At 32.2% G+C, this 17,623-nt stretch overlaps 1 protein-coding gene across 2 annotated transcripts in view; it reads left to right on the top strand.

The window, feature by feature from the left end:
• The window catches only part of MS3_00007853 (uncharacterized protein), an 81,005-nt gene that overhangs the window by 25,823 nt on the left and 37,559 nt on the right, over window positions 1-17,623 (top strand). Inside the window, exon 1 of one of the 2 annotated variants that reach the window (XM_051216201.1) lies at window positions 15,477-15,516. The exons of the other annotated variant lie outside the window; for it this stretch is intronic. The gene's annotated coding sequence lies outside the window, so the exon portion shown is untranslated. Of the gene's footprint in view, window positions 1-15,476; window positions 15,517-17,623 lie in introns of those variants that run through there. 2 annotated transcript variants of the gene reach the window in all.

Here is a 17,623-nt window from a genome sequence, read left to right as displayed (position 1 = left end):
TTGCATAATCTAAATATCTTTACATACATTAAAAAAAAACTAGGACATTTGCCAGTGGGTAAATTCCTATGAGGTTTATTTATTCCCGAGGATTTTTTGGCTGAATCATTTTTGAATGCCTGAACATTTTTTTTCCATAGTTTTTTTCTAACTTGTGGGTGATATAAGCGATAAAGAAAGCTTGTGCCATATATATATATATATATATATATATATATATATATATATATATATATTAGTAGTATAGTAATAAATATTGGGTTTTTATGATGTAACTTATGAAATATGTATCTTTCATTTAAATTTAACATCCACGTTTACAATAATTCATGATTGGAAGTTCCATATTTATAAATCAAAATAATGGGCTCACTTGGTATTGTTTGAGGTTTAAGACTGCAATTGATCACTCTGTTATTGGCATATGTGCATACTGTGCGTATACCTCGATATTACCTTAATTCACAAACTATTTGTAAGCAATGATGGATAGTGGCTATCAGTGGAATCTAGGACGCGTGTTTCATCCTATTTGGGACTCGTCAGATGTAGGTACCTGCATCTTCAAGTTGATGTTCACTCTGGGACTCAAAACTAGTGCTATTCGCTTGTGAATTAAGGTAATATCGAAGCATACGCACAGTATGCACATATACCAATAACAGACTGATCAATCGCAGTCTTAAACCTCAATGGGAAGATACAAGCCAAACAATGCCAAGTGAATTCAAATTCACCCCATTGCACAGGCAAGTGGCTATCAGGACTCAGTAGCTGAGTGGATAACGCGATGGCGTTTGGGGCGAATGGTACTGGGTTCCAGTCCCAGAGTGAACATCAACTCTGAGATGAATGTACATCCAGCTGACGAGTCCTAAATAGGACGAAGCGCGCGTCCTGGATTCCACTGATAGGCACTATCTATCACTGCTTACAAAGTAATGAGCATCTAGTTTTATTCATCAAATAATTACTCTAAATAATAGAAGAAATTACCAATAAAATAAATAAAACTGTGCCTCTCATAGAATGATTAAATTATTATTGTTAGTTGAAGTTAGACATTAACGCCGTTGGACGCCGACTGGCTCAGTGGTTTAGAGGTAAAGCGTTTACGTGCGAGACTGATAGGTCCTGGGTTCGAATCTCGCGAGGGGCTGGATCGTGGATGCGCACTGCTGAGGAGTCGCATAGTAGGACGAAACGGCCATCCAGTGCTTTCAAGTTTTCCATGGTGATCTAGCTTCAATTAACTCATGAATTCAACGAATAAAATATAAATTCATTTGCGAATTAAATTCAATTAGTAAGAAAAATCAAGAATAAACATTTTCCATATATCTACCGGATACATGGAATAATAAATCCTGATTTTTACTCTTTTTACAAAACATTGAAATTAACAGATAATAATAGGCACAAACAAGACATATAATAATCTACAATGATTTTCTTATACGTTAGAACCAAACATTAAAAATAGTTCGGTTCTTGATAATGACCAATAACCACAGCTTGAACAACAGTTTTGAAAACATAAATAAATAATACAATAATGTATTCGTATCATAATAGTGCATTGTAATAAATAAATGTTCAGACTTTATTTTCTCTAGATTATTTGGGAAGTATATTCAACAGTTATCAGTCCAGATTCATCTTACAGCTGAATTACTACAGTAAATTATTCTGACTTAACCCTATTATAATCCCTTATTTGATTATTCTAGCTATAAAAAACAAACTCTGAGTATATGTCTATGTATATTTGTTAAAATTTCTCTTGAAAATGATATAGTCATTATCATAACATTTACAAGCTTATACACATTCATTTAAACCTAAATCGAAATTATTACATTGTATTTACGATAGTATATAAATACTGATGAACAATGCTTAAATAAATAACATAGCAACGAAAATATTTATCAGATATCATAATAATTAATGAAAACAATGAAACTGTCAGCTATGTTCAGATTCACTTGATGTTGTTTTACTTGTATTTTCCCATTGTTATTTGGGACTGAAATTGGTCAGTCTCATGCAGGTACATCCAGCTGACGAGTCCCAAATAGGATGAAACGCGCGTCTTGGATTCCACTGCTGGACACTATCGATCTTTGCTTATCAGCTATGTTACTTCATTTTGAACTTATTTAAGAAATACGTATCAATACGAAGCTTGGACTTGATAGTTTCAAATAAATTGAGCATTGGGTAGAAAATTAATAAAAAATTGTATTTTCGACGCTTCGTGACTCAATGTAAGTCACTTCCTCAGAGTAAATAAATAGTACTATTTAAACTTGTGTTAAATTAATGTTGGTTACTTATTTACTTTTAAGAGGTGGCTTACAATAAGTCACGAAATGTCAGAAACACAATTTTCTACTCGTTGGGATATAATATTTTTTTAATTATAAGAATATATATACCAATTATTTCATCCAGTGATACTTTAAAATCATGACGACTTAACTTTTTAACAGTTTGAAACTTACAGCGTAACTTGCTTCATGTCAGTGTTTAAGTTCATTATTCATAGCAATAAAATCATCCTTTTTTTATCTTTTGCAGTTCAGATGACTGCTATCATTAACCAGATAAGAAAGTCCTATCAGTGAAACTAATACATCGTATCTGTAAATTATTCCGAATAAAATAAGCTAAATTTTCATTCACAATCCGGTGATGATACTCTAACTTTTATGAACACTGGATCATTGATCTGTTTAATTATTAATATCCAATACATACTATTGAGTACTTGTTAATTCTGTTTTTCTTAAATTCATTCCAAGTAACAGTTGTTATTTTTTACCCAACAGATCATGTCCTGTCTGCATGAAATCAAATTGTTATTTAGCATAATGAAGTACCATGTTTTCCATTGTCCTTATGAATAGCACATTTGGTCATGTTTGTTTAGAAACGTTTATGATTTAAAAGAATACGGAATACATTGTATTTAATTTTGAATGTTTCGACTAGGTTATCAAGCAAAGACATTGCTCTAGAATGAAAAAAGAATTATTCGATAACTTCCCAATGTTTCCGTTTTATTCTAAGAATACCAGTGTCTTAACAAAATAAATTAATTTTAATAAAGCGGCTTCCCCAGTTTGTGCATTGGACAGTGCTATTAAAAGTGCTCATTTATTCTCAATTGTATACTGTGCATAGTTCTTACCGAATATATAATAACATTTCACTTATGAGATGAATTTCGTGGCACCATAAAATGCATGACGTAATAACACTCTCATTTATCGGATATCTCAGCACTTTGAAGTTTACTCAACACTCTCCGTAATAAAAAAAAATGAAAGTTTATTAACTCATAAGAAGGAGATAAATATTAAAACTATTTTTTGTAAAATAATGAATAAAAATCCTCACTTAATAATATTAAACTTTATAGGATACTTGTCAGTGTCATAGGATGAAGTTCGTCAGTGGATTATAGGATAAACCAAGTATAGAATTTCTCACATGTTAATCAACACTTATTGGATACATATATATGTAGATATATATTCGTTTAACTATTCTTTAAGGCCATTTTTCAAAAATTTTATAATCATTTTGAATTCACTGGCTAAAGCTTATTGCTTAAATTATATTCCAGCTTGTTGTCATGCCCACACATGCTTGTTCAGTGATAAATGATCAAATTTCTGGTTTAATTCTAAAATTCAAATGCTTTTAGCTACTTGTAACTATCAGAGGTTGTTTGTAGTATACGACAAAATGAAGAATCGATTTTGTCTGATAAAAACGTTGTGGTCGTGTTTTAGTTTTATTTAAACACATGACATGAGGAGAAACACTTGATGTCTCTAACTTTTAATCTGCTATACAATAATGAAATAAATTTTTCGGAAATGTTACAAGCGTTCACTGGATGAAATTTCACTCATAATCTGTCGTTAGTATGATGTGTTTTGTTTCACCTAAGCATTTCAATTTATTATTCATCTTACATTAGTAATGTAACTATTTCTCGGCATAGTGATTCATAAATAATTCAGCATTTTCTTGTAAACATTCTAAGTAATGTATTATTCTTCATGGATTAAGCTTTCATAATTTTCTCATTTTTTTTAACTACGTTCGGAATGGAAAACAAATACTTTTGATCTAATATTAATAGATACTTAAGTGAGACTATAATTTATGGAAAACCTATGAGAGATGTTTAAGTGATGGTTTTAAACCAATGTGAGGAATCAGGATTATGGCTTACATTCAATGGTTAGGGTTAGGAAAATGATTTAGGGTCTTCATCACGAAATGACATCAGCTGTAATGTCAAAACGCTGTTTAGCTAAGTAGATGAATGAATCGCACGCTGAAATCCAAGACCTCATATCGTAAATCTTATTGGTTCGTCCGCACATTTTACAAGAAGAATTGAAATATGCATTAGTATGGTGCTTATTTTCTCACTGAAAATTTTCAAATTCACCTGTATCTTAAAAATTTAATAAGCTGAATATATTTCATTTTTTATGATAAGTATACATGTGGTATGTGCTACTTACGTCGACATAAGTAGTATAACAGGCCAGTCAGGAATATAATGTCTGGTAGCAGAAGGTCGAGAACATCGAGAAGAAAAGAACGGGAACAGAAAGCAATTAGCATGGAAATGCAGGAACAATGAAGTCTGAAATAATTAATGGAATTTTTTCAAATAAAGTATTCACTGTATTGTTCTCAGATTTTACTAAGATGTTCTGTAATTTTGTGTTCAAATGCATTCGATTGTCCCCACTTATGTTCTCGTTCTCTACATAACCAATGTCATTTGGAAAACCATCTGACATCAGAGAGCACTGAAGAGATATTTTATACTGATTTGGAAAATCCTTGCCATTGATCATTTATTATACAGCCATTGAATAAAATCTGGTTAATTCGTCTAATAATCTTACTACATTTAAATAAATAAATTGAAACTAGTTGACAGGTTTATCAAAATTCAGTTAATTTACTAAAAGATGACACATTTACTGTTGGATGCTTTCGATAATTATTTTATAACTTCTGATATAGTTGAACTTTACAAAGAATATTATTAGGGTAACAAGTACTGAAAATTCTAAAATAAAAACTTTTCATTATGAAACAGATTTATTCATCTGGTTAAAATGAAAAAAAGACCGGAAATGAATTTTTCTGTGGGTGTTCTCTCTCTCTCTCAAAAAAAAGAACAAGATAAACAACTGGACTTAATCTAGTTTTGTTTCTAGTTAATGTAATAACAGAATAAAATGTATAGAAAAGAAACATCAATTATTCATTTTTCAGCTTATTAGTTCACTTACTGTTTTCTTCTCTGAACAAAAAAAGGACACATTTATTATTATCACTGGATAGAAGGAATATTTTTTTGTGGAAAATATTTTGAAAATCTCCCTATAGTTTTCTTTTTTCACTAAGCCAATGCTAGCAGAAAAGTACTCTGGTAATAGCATGTTTAACTACATCATTCTTTCTTTGATTTATTGATTGCTATTTGTGTGAATCATGCATATTTCATTAAACAATATCCATCAAATTCTATATGTTATAGCATCTTTTCGAAAATACTTATTAATCAAATGTTTCGTTTAATGTTATGATGTCACTATTAAGGTTTTTATTAGTCTAGTTACAGTAGTGTATAGATTTATCCACATATGAAGACATATTACCCAGTTGAATGTTTCTTGTGGATTATATATATCGTTTCCCAATGAAATGTAAAAATCGAAATAGTCACTGAGGAAAATCTAAAACAATCTTTCATTTAGATATAATCTCGACGGACACTAGTGAAATTCGAAATAATAATAGATTCACAAATGGAATGAAAGTGAAAATAACCACCATTGTATTTCCATTAGATAGCCTGAAGTTAATGTGCCTGCTTTACACCCACGGACAGTTTCGTTGAAAAGCCTTGAACCCCAACAAATAATTGATTAGTAAAATTAATCTCCAAAACATAAACCAGGCATATGGTTTGGTCATGTAAAACCGCTCCTCCTTGCACTCAGATCCTGTACAAAGTACGGCGAAAGCAGTTTATTAACAACGAATAAATAAACAAAATTACACCTCTTATGTTTTTTTAAAAGATTCTAGATACATTAAAGACACGCTATAGCACTTTAAACCTCAATTACTGGCTATCTTGCTTTTTGTCAGACAATTTGGTCATCTACATAGTATCCAGCTTACTATCCTAACAAACAGTCATTTTTCCCATTTAGTGACACTTCGGATAACCACTAACTTCATGAGACTAGATAACTACACCACATCCCACAATTCGCCACTGACATCAGATTCGTCAATGGATACACAAATAAATTAGCGGATTCACTATCTAGACAAGAAATAAACTCAGTAATCCAACAAAATTGTATTACTGACGATGTGGCTAAACTTTAACTATACGAAACAAGCCTACAAGGTTGTGTAAAAAAATCTAACTTAACTTTCCGAAGCATTCCTATTTCATCTTGAAATTCAACCATTATGTGCAAAGTCTACATAGATATTATACTCTGATTTGCCAGAATAAGAACGAAGCAAAAAAATTTACAGCACCTTCATTAATTGTCATACCTAGGTATAAAAGCTTCTGTAAAACGTATAGCTGAAAGTTTTGAGTGGTCCAAGATCTGAGCCGATATCAGAAAACGGGCTATCACTTGCACACAGTATCAGTAAAGTAAGATCTACCAACGCAATCACGTCTACCTCACAGTCTAATTGTCCTGGACCAAAAATAATTGCATACGAATAATAATATTATTGATGGAAATTTACTAACTCAAAAACAAGTATCATAAATTATGCTAAGTGCTATTTGTAAATGTTCATAAGATGCAACTTAATTTCACAATTAATTTATGAGATTTTTAGATCCAAAACAATAGAAACACTTGAATAGTACGAGAAAGAATTCACTCAAATAATGTCCTTAATACAGTGAAAATTATGTATGAGGTTAGTTAATACTGCAGTATTTGACAATAGCCTGAAAAAGAACAAAGTATTAGTAGTAATACACATATATTGTGTGTAACGATAACCAATATTATATATGGACTTTTAGAAACAGGTTAATAAATTGAAGGAATTTTCCGGTGGTTCCCAGTCTTTCACCGATTCATTAAGAATAATAACCATAAATTATAAGGGTGATCATTAAACAAAAGAAATTTGAAAAACGTTTTTAGTGAAGCAGTAGATATTTTAATACGTATAACGACGATATAATATTTTTCAGTCTAGGAAAACCTAACGTGGATAAACAACTTGGAACTTAAATCAAGTGTATGTCTTTTATTTTACCCTACAATGAAAGGCGGCAAATTGGTTTTTGTATTCGTGAAGTATAGTTCTATCCTGTCAGTAGCTCTCTTCATATCCTTTAGATCATCTGCTTTCAAAATACATATCAGAGAAAGATTATAAATAGACAAATGATTTGGTTTAGAAGGTAAGCATGTAAACATTTTTACTACTTTACTTATAAAATTTATGAAATCTCATTCTCACCTTACAAAACCAACGGATACTATTCTGTAAGATGGTAATACATTTCATAAAATTTGATAAGTAACTATCATTTCTCTTTAACGACAGATGAAATTATAACTTATGAACGACCTTTAAGCAACACCAAAGTGACCTTGAGAGTATCTACCTAATTACTAGGGTTAAATGAGTGTTATAAAGCAGTTTGGAGAATAAGAACTGTGATTCACAATTGATGGTTAGGGTTAGGAACTAGATTGACGGTTTTTCACAACGAACTGACATCAGCTAAAATCTCAAGACGCTATTTGGTCAAATGGGTAAGTAAATTTCTCGCCAAAATCCAAGATCTGTTATCATAAATCTGATTGGTTCATCCATAAATTATAGTCTCACCTAATGATATCTTAACTCACAGTTTACATTTATATTGTCCATGTTATCAGATCACAAAAAATATTTCACTATCCTCTCTTCCTATAGTATGAAATGATTTCCTGTTCAAATTTCCATTTTTTTAATAAGGTGACTGAATACCTGCATCAAATCAGTCATGTTTATGATCAAATTAAAATAATGTTTAATAGTAACATGAGATTTTCCATCATAATACAACAATCTTGGTATATACATATATATACAAAGAACTGAAAATGCCTCAATATACAAGGTAGAATGAGAACTGAGTAACCAATCGATCACTGCCAAATGTTATTTTGTCTAAACATATGTTTGTTTTTTCCTTTTTACATGTTGTTTATTCTACATCTTTCACACTTCATAAATAATTAAAATAATAATTGGTAAGCGAGATTAGAAAAATCAATGTATGACGTATTATTTATAAAGTTTTGTCTATTCCGAGAGATCCTCAACTCTGTGTTTGTTTTTAGTTATAACATTTTCATTTTATGATTAGGATCATGAATCAATTGATGTTAGACCACTGTTGGAAACCTGGAAGCACTGGACGGCCGTTTCGTCCTAGTATGGGACTCCACAGCAGTGCGCATCCACGATCCCGCTCCCCGCAAGATTCGAACCCATACTAGGACAAAACGGCCGTCCAGTGCTTCCAGGTTTCCAACAGTGGTCTAACATCAATTGATTCATGATCTTAATAAAAAACTTAACAATCTCCACAACCCCCATACTGATAATTTTCATTTTAATCTATTTTGATTATATTTCTTCAAACTGAAAGAAATGTATGAATAACGGATAGACAGTGTAATCGTCTGCACACAATCATACACAAGTACTCGAAATATAGAAAAACATTGACCTGAAAAATGAGTAAAATAATAATACAAATAGAAATTTAACATTACTTATCTTTTGAACGTTTTCTTAGTGTTTTTTTTTCGTTCGTAATGATTGATTATTTAACTCGTTTTCGATGTTCTATTTTCCCGTCATTTGTAAAAGTGTCAGGAGTTATTTTTAAATAGAAACATTGTTTCTTAGCAGCTAAAGTAGTTTTTTGTTTGTTTCCTTGTTTGTTTTTTGTTTTGATTTGTTAAAATTAATTGATCACTTTGGTTGTGTTGTACTTTTGTTTTGAAAAAAAACGTCAGATTGATATGTGCTAGACAAATTTCATCTACGTTAACTTTGAAATGTCCTTATATAAACAGAGATAAATGAATAAATATAATAGTCTGTAGGTAGTATTTCTACTCAGAAAAATTGCATAATTTAAAATGAAAAAACAAAAGAGAAGAATTTATTTTGTTGGAAGAACCAACAATAGGTATGATTTTATTGATAAGATGTTACATGAATGATATTGTTTCCTTTCTTTCATGGAGTTTTGTTCTCTGAGCAGGATGGTTTGGTCGTGGAGCTTTCATCGTTCTTCTGAACGTCATCATCAGCACAAACTTCATCCAGTTCAGAGAACAAAACTCCATCCAAATCATCCACCTGAGCTACAAATCTTCACCATTGTTTCCTTTTTTCTATCGAGTGACACTTATTGTACACATATTTTATGCATATAAATCATTTAAAACAAAACATCTAAGAATGAAATAGTTGTGAAAATAGAAATTAGAATTAAACTGTAAAGTGTATTAGTGACGAAGATAGGATAGAATTATGGACGAAAGGAAAAAAACCTTCGGTGTAAGGTGCCAAATAATTTCGTTTAATATTATCTTTATTGTTACTAGTGTCACCATTAATATTATTGTAAAGAAACAAATTAAGAGTTAAAGTATACTTTTCATTTACAGTGATATGTTTCATCTTAGAATATTAAAGATTCCCATTGTGAAAATTTGAACAACACATGTAAGCGAACAATTGTATTAAATTAGATCGTCATCAGGCTTTACTCTAATATCAGAAGGGGTCTTGTGTAGATTTTAGTATTTTCAATAGTTGAAATCATGAGTCAATCGAGGTTAGACCACCATGAAAAACCTGAAAGCACTCCAAGGCCGTTTCGTCCTACTATGTGACTCTTCGGCAGTGCGCATCCACGATTCCGCCCCCGCGAGATTTGAACCTAGAACCTGTCAGTCTCGCATGCGAGCGCTTAACAACTAGACCACTGAGCCAGTCGTCATCCAACGGTGTTAATGTCTAACTTTCACCGATCCACGATCTCGTGGGGGGCGGGATCGTGGATGCGCATTGCTGAGGAGTCCTATACTAGGACGAAATGGCCGTCCAGTGCTTCCACGTTTTCCATGGTTGTATAGCTTCAAGTGACTAATGATTTCAACTATTGAAATGTACTCTAATATACATGAATATTTATACGAAAATGTTTAACCAATCAAGGCAATTTGAGTCAATAGTCACAATGAAATCGATTACGTCACCACACATAATAGGTAAAAGTACAAGTGGATAGTAGGAAGACAGGTGTACTGATGGTAGTAAGAATAATAAAATACCATAACGAAAGTCTTATCAATAGTTCAGTATTGGAAGTAGAAGGTTAAACGTAGATAAATAGACTTAAAATAAACATCACAAAACATTGAAACCATTACGTAATAAGAAGTGCGTAAATAATTAGATAGTGAAGAATACAAACGGAAAGGCGAAAAATCACAGACAAATACAGGATGTGAAAATAATGCTAAAAATAAAATAATAATTAGAAAAAATGTCGTTTGTTAAGTTATATCCGGCCATGGAATGGATAGGGGGGTCACGAATTTCTTCTGTACATATAAATTGAGGTTAAATGCACGAGTTCCTATGGCTTCAGCGATATGTAGAAGACGGGGTAGAACTCCATTGGGAAATGGTGGAGGTGTACGATAGATCACATTATGACCGCTATCAATCATATGTGCGTATTGTTTTTATCTGGCCGTTCATAAACCATGTTGGTAGATGTTCACTCATTCGTTGAATAAGTTACCTGGTAGCACACCCGATATAGCTATCTCCACAGGAGTAGCTGAATTTGTAAATGTACATTGAGGAGGCTAACTCAAGTAACTTATCCTTCGTTTGAGTAGACATCACTGGTCGACTCGAAAAAGTTTAACATTTTCGTATAATTATTCATGTATATTAGAGTAAAGCCTGATGGCGATCTAACTGAAAACAATTGTTCGCTTATAAGTGTTGTTCTAATGTTTCATTTACCATTGACGAAATTTCTGTGCAGATTTATTATTTACCTAAAGATATACTTTTTATCTCTAGCATAGTTTATGACTATTTCTGTTTGCATTAATGATTAGTTGTTGTGACATTTATATAGAATGTTTTAAATACTGCATAAAACGATGAAAAAGGTTGCTACTTTGTTATGGAGTTTTTTTTTACAATAGTACTAAAACTTATGTAAATCTGCATTGATTTCCGTTAGTGTATGAATAAACATCAAACTGACTAGAGACAAAAAGCTAATTATACTATGGAAAAAGGCTCCTCTGAACAATTCTTTTAGTATAGTTAACATAGTTGGAATTAATTGTGGTGAGATTTTAATTTAAAAATTTATAATTAATTTTTCGAAAAACACTATATATGAAGAAATATTTTCTCCCATTAGTTCTTCATTAAAGGTCTAGACTAATAGTAAATTTTTACAGACGTTTCGTCCTATTGTGGGACTCCTCGGCAGTGCGCATCCACGACCAGTGCTTCCAGGTTTATCATGGTGGTCTAGCTTCAATTAACTCATGATCTCAACTGTTGAAATTACTACAATCTCCAAAAAACCCCTTCCGATAATAAAATGAATTCCAATAAAATGATGCTTGTTTAATTTAACAATGTTTCCTCTAGAACTGCAATCATTTAGGAGTACAGTAAATGAAAAAGAATACTACGTAATTGGTAAATTATTGCAATTCATAGAGGAGGAAAACGAAGTTCAAAATTAAGCAACTGAATGTAAATACTTGGTGTTATTTGTATGACATAATAATATGTAAATAATAAAATGAGCTATCTGATTATTAAGGTCATGTGAAATGAACTAATAGCTTGAAAATTGGACATAAATTTTAGAATTAACAGGATTGAAAATTTTGAGAAACTTAGTCACTATGGGGAAGACTGCCAAGTTACACCACAAGGGCTGGAAAAACGTTTTCTGTAAATAAAGTTAAGATTTAGTTCATTTTCGTACTGCTTGTTTGAACCTTCCCATTGATGTTTAGGACTGCACTTGATCTGCCTCTTATTGACATACGTACATTTTATGAGGATTGCCTCGATATTACCCCAAGCCATAAGCATTATAAGTAAAGATGGATGGTGACTAACGCTGGAATCCAGGACGCGCGTTTCGTCCTATTCGTGACTCGTCAGCCTGACATACCTACATTCAAGATCTGGTGTCCACTCCGGGACTCTAACCCAGATTTGTTTATGAGCATATTTATGGATTTTGGTGCATCTAAGATATGAAGTTCGAAATTATGTGTCAGGCTCAACGGATTCCCATAAATAACCTTTGGAGCTATATTAGTACTGATATAATGACCAGTATTTCTTATATGTTCCAAAACAGACTTTCTTAGCGTCCTCTTTTCTCTTTTGTTTAACCTTGAGAGGTAATGGCTAGAGATGCTATGTTGAACTGATACCCTTCGTGAAGGACCGCAGGCCACCCACCAGATATCGTTAACCAGCTATGTCCTGCGCTCCTCTTTCCAGTTGTTGTGATGTCTGCCTCCAATTACCAGAGCAATGTGTTCTTTGGTTTTCCTATTTTCTGTTTTCTTCAGGATGTTTCCAGGACGCAGTTTGATAATTTACGCAGTGTTTGTCCTATCCAGTCCCAACGTCTTTTCCTAATTCCCTCTTCAGTTGGAATCTAGTTTGTTCATTCCTACAACAGGCTGTTGTTGATGGTATCTGAGCAACGGACATCCATTATCTTGCGTAGAAAATTGTCTATGAATGCTTGCTCTTCTTCACTTGCTTGTTTGCTTATGTGTATTCGGCTTGTACCTTGACTTTCTCTGTTCTTGTTCAGCTGTTGTTAATTACTGTCTTCTTTACTTCCATTCATGAATCTCGTCCAGGGTGTCTATGGAGATCTATTGCTTATGATGATGCTTCTTGCTACCCTGAACCTCCTGACGAGTTGAAGTTAGTGCTTCTTTTATCTCTTTCCAGTTGTCCTCCATAGTAGTTTCCTCTTCTTTAAGTAGATATTGTATGACCTGGAACCTGTTGTTCAGAGCTATCTTGAATTCGTTGAGTTTGTAAGTATCTCGAAGGAAGGCTGTATTAAACCTTTGTACTTCTGTTTTCTCAGTTGTCCAGTGTTTATTTAGCTTCAGTTTCCTCTTGATAACCACCAGGTGGGGAGCTGAGGCTATGTCATCTCTTTTTTCTTCCCAGGTCTCTCAGTGGACTTTTGGTGATACAAATATGATCGACCTGGTTCTCTGTAGTGTGATCCGGTGATATCCACGTAGCTTTGTGTATGCTTATGTGGAGGAATATAATGCCACACATAACCACTTTGTTGCATGGGCACAGATTTGTGAATCACTGTTCTTCCTCGTTCCTCCCTCTCAGTTTATGTCGTCCCATGATATTTTCATTCATTCAGTGTGATTCTCTCCTTTTTTGTTTTGAAGGCTGCTTTGATGATTCTGGACATATGACATTCCCATCCAGTAAGCGCATTTTATGTTCGTTGGACAGCATCAGAGCAACTTCTTGAGTGTACAGAGCATTTTCTTTTTTATGACGAGAGTACAACAGCATCTCTATCGGAGCCAATCTTTTCTGTCCAGCTTCGGTCCAATGGGCTTCACCTATTAAGAGGATCGCCATGTTCGATCTCTTCATTTCCTCAGCTTTTTGATTGGTTTACCCAATCTCTCATTTTGTTCGGACGTTCTATCTACCTATATTAACTGTCGCTCTAGTTGTAAGGAGAGATGTCGGCCTTGATACTCGAAAAAACTCTCGGTATCATAATTCTTCTAATGAAAATCCTTCAATTCCCAGTGTGAAATTCAAATGATGTTTTCTGGTTAGCGTTTTTCTGGCAAGGTTGTTCTCCATGGGATAGGGTTGCTAAACCCGTGTCAAACCATCTTCCTTTATTCGCGCTTAAAACGTCAGTAACTGTAGGAGGGTTACAGGTAGGGCTACATCCAATATAATTCGTTCCATATGAGCAGTCTAACTGGTAAGTACAAATAGAGATGGTGAAACTAGACGACTTATCCATATTTTGTGAATTCACCACTAGCTGACTGAAGAAAGAATGACGTAATCTAGCTGTGTTAAGTGTTCATTCAATGGCTTTTAATAAACGTAATATCACAAACTCCCTGACTTCATCACTTATGAACTGCAATCTCAATAATAAAGGCTTCTTTGGTGCCGCTGGTGATTTTACTTTAAGTTCTAATTAGTTAATTTTATTCCATTTTGATTTTTAAAAAAATACTCAAAAGAGTCTTCAAACTTTGTTTAAAAGTACATTTGTTAAGAACTGACAGTCACTTTATATAAGAAAAGGCATCGGATAGCAGTTTTCTCTCCGTTATGATCTTTTCAATTATCAGAAGCAACTACTAATGATGTAAAATAGGTAGCGGCTTTCATACAAAATCATCAATGTCATTGTTAAGAATTCGTGCTTTACCACAAATGAAGGTGCGAATAAATAATTATCCAACGAATTCTTTATCTGTGACTCACCAATAAACATTAAAGTGGTGAATATGATATTACATTTGGTTGTATGTACTGCTCTATTGTTACATACTGAAATAAAACAGCTATTTAATGTTTATTGTAATCTCACTTCTTTAATATACTATGGATGTATCACTTTTAGAATATACCAAACTACCTGTTGCAAATCAAAATCATTAAATCTAGTCTTTTTAAATGATGCCTTTAAATAATAACAAATGCCAACTATAAACTTCATCATTTACTATAACAATATCAATTATAATAAGCTAATGCAAAATTATTTGCATATAGTAAACTAGAAATATTCTCTACAATAATACATTAATGAATGATGAAAATATAAAATGAACATTATTCATTCTAACAAAACTTTATATATATATATATATATATATATATATATATATATATATATATATATATATATATATATATATAGATAGATAGATAGATAGATAGATAGATAGATAGATAGATTTCATAATAAAACATACATAAAAGACAAATGATATTCTGATGATTAGTAGTTTATTTAATAGTTATAATTAATAAATATTATACATAGTTGTTTTTCTTCTTTCTTTAATTTATCCAGTCAATCATCTATTTTAGGTTACTAGGTAACATTATTATGATTACATAGGTGAACAATCATTGTCCTTAGTTTCTATATAATGCAAGTTCATAATATTGATTTATTATAATAAAAAAATTTACGCCATCATATATTAAAAAACTATATCAATATGAATTAAATGATCAAAATATATTTTATGAAAAAATAAAAACAATCATGTTTTCTATGAAATTAATCTATTAAAAAAGGTTAGTATATCTTTATAGTAAAAGATTATATATTAGGTCAAATAAATTAAATAACTGATTTTGTTAAAGTCATCTGTTTAGATTGCTCATGACAATGATTACAGTTGTTTTTTTTTGTAATTTATCACGTTATAAGAAAACAAAAATGTTGTTTTGATCACGAACCAATTGATGTTAGACCACCATTGAAAACTTGGAAGCACTGAACGGCCGTTTCGTCCTATTGTGGGATTCCTCAGCAGTGCGCATCCACGATCCCGCTCGCGGGATTCGAGCTCAGGGCCTTCAGTCTCACACGCGAACGCTTAACCTACCGGACCACTGAGCCGGCATCCAATGGTGCTAATGTCTAACCTCAACCAATCCAAGAAGTTGAGCGACCATCTTCCATTGTACTGAGGTAGACACCTTGTTTCTACCCGACACGGATTAGCTCCACTGGTCACGACTTCTCACCAGAACTCCGGGAATTTTCTCGCGAAGCTAGTCATTAGTGAGCACATGGTAATTATCAGTTTAGGGGTTGTGGAGATTGTTAAGTTTTTTTTATTGAGATCATCAACCGATTGACGTTAGACTACGATTGAAAAATGTTTTATTAATGATTTGTTTGACATACATCTTTATTCTACTTTTTCATAGGAATTTCATTTTAACTTTGTATCTGTATTAATTGACTTTAAAAACATAAGAAATAGGGTGGAAATTGCAATAATTTAATAGTTAAGTTCATAAGTTAATTAAAGTTAGACAATCATAGAAAATGGTCGTCTAGTACTTTTAGATTTTCAATGGTGGTCTAGATTTGATTGACAAATGTAGTCAACATTTCAATTAATTACTGAGAAACATTTGAGATTTTGTAAAGTTATTAGTAATGAATTGATAATCAGTACTAATTTTCAAGATTCTAAATGTAATTACAATTCTAATTGCTTCATCGTTACATTAGTTGATAATGACTACGTATTGTTCAGATAGGATAGTTATAAATACAAAGATAATATTCTTATATATAATATAGTTCTCCAGTTTTATACATTCTGTTCATACAACATGAATATAATGATTTTTTATGATAAATTAAATAAACTACCTCCAAAAACTTAAAATGTTTTACGCAAACATTCGAAATATATCTTCATAATAGAAATATAGTGAACCGAAAAAAAATTGGCAATATATCTCCTGTCAAATACATAGGAACTATCAAAGAATACAGACGGTTAGCTACTAAAAATAATATTCAATAATCTAAATAATTGTTGAGAAGGAAACAATTGATTCGTTTCGAACAAACACATAAATAAAAGTTAATTTAAAATAGATGAAAAGTAACTAACAATGAAATCCAGAATGCGTATTTCTTACTGTTTTGAATTTGTCATATCGATTTTCACCTTCCGTCTGTGATTTTAAACATGTATCATTAAATTAAAACACCATCGCATTACTTACTCACCAACGAAGTCCAAGTAGACTCTCACTCATGCTACGAGTATGTGATTCAATTAGATTTGAAATAGTCTAAATTATCAAGTTCTTGATATTTGTGATCAAAATTTGATCAGCCTTGGTTGGTATATATCCCACCATTACGGATTGCCGTGAAATAGTAAATATGATTCAAGTTGATATAAAACAAATAGAATATAGATACCAGTGAAATTTCAGACACACATTTCATCATGTTTGAGATTTATCAACATGAATGCACCTGCATCTTATCCATCTATTCTATATTTTCTTATGTCTCATTAGTTATATCGAGGTGATCCACAGAGAATGCACACATACTAACTAAGGCTGATCCAATTTCAAAAGGAATATCAACAATGGGATCATTTCAAACTGTATTTTAGTCAGATTGTATGTCAGAATAATCTTTATTAAAAACGACCAATTTATTGGCTAATATTTTGATATATCGAACTTGTCACACCTTATGTAACTTGATAAAATTGATTTTACGCAGAAAGGATTTTTGTGACGACGGACTACAGGTGAACCCGAGGAATCTGTAAGGGGCTCAGAAGGAGCCGAAGATGTCACATCCGATCACCTTTCGGAAGAATATTCTACAAATCCTACGTGTAGCTTCCCGATT

This window comes from Schistosoma haematobium, chromosome 4 (genome assembly GCF_000699445.3).
Source record: "Schistosoma haematobium chromosome 4, whole genome shotgun sequence".
In the NCBI taxonomy this organism is placed as follows: domain Eukaryota; kingdom Metazoa; phylum Platyhelminthes; class Trematoda; order Strigeidida; family Schistosomatidae; genus Schistosoma; species Schistosoma haematobium.
This window is presented reverse-complemented; position numbering and strand designations above follow the sequence as displayed.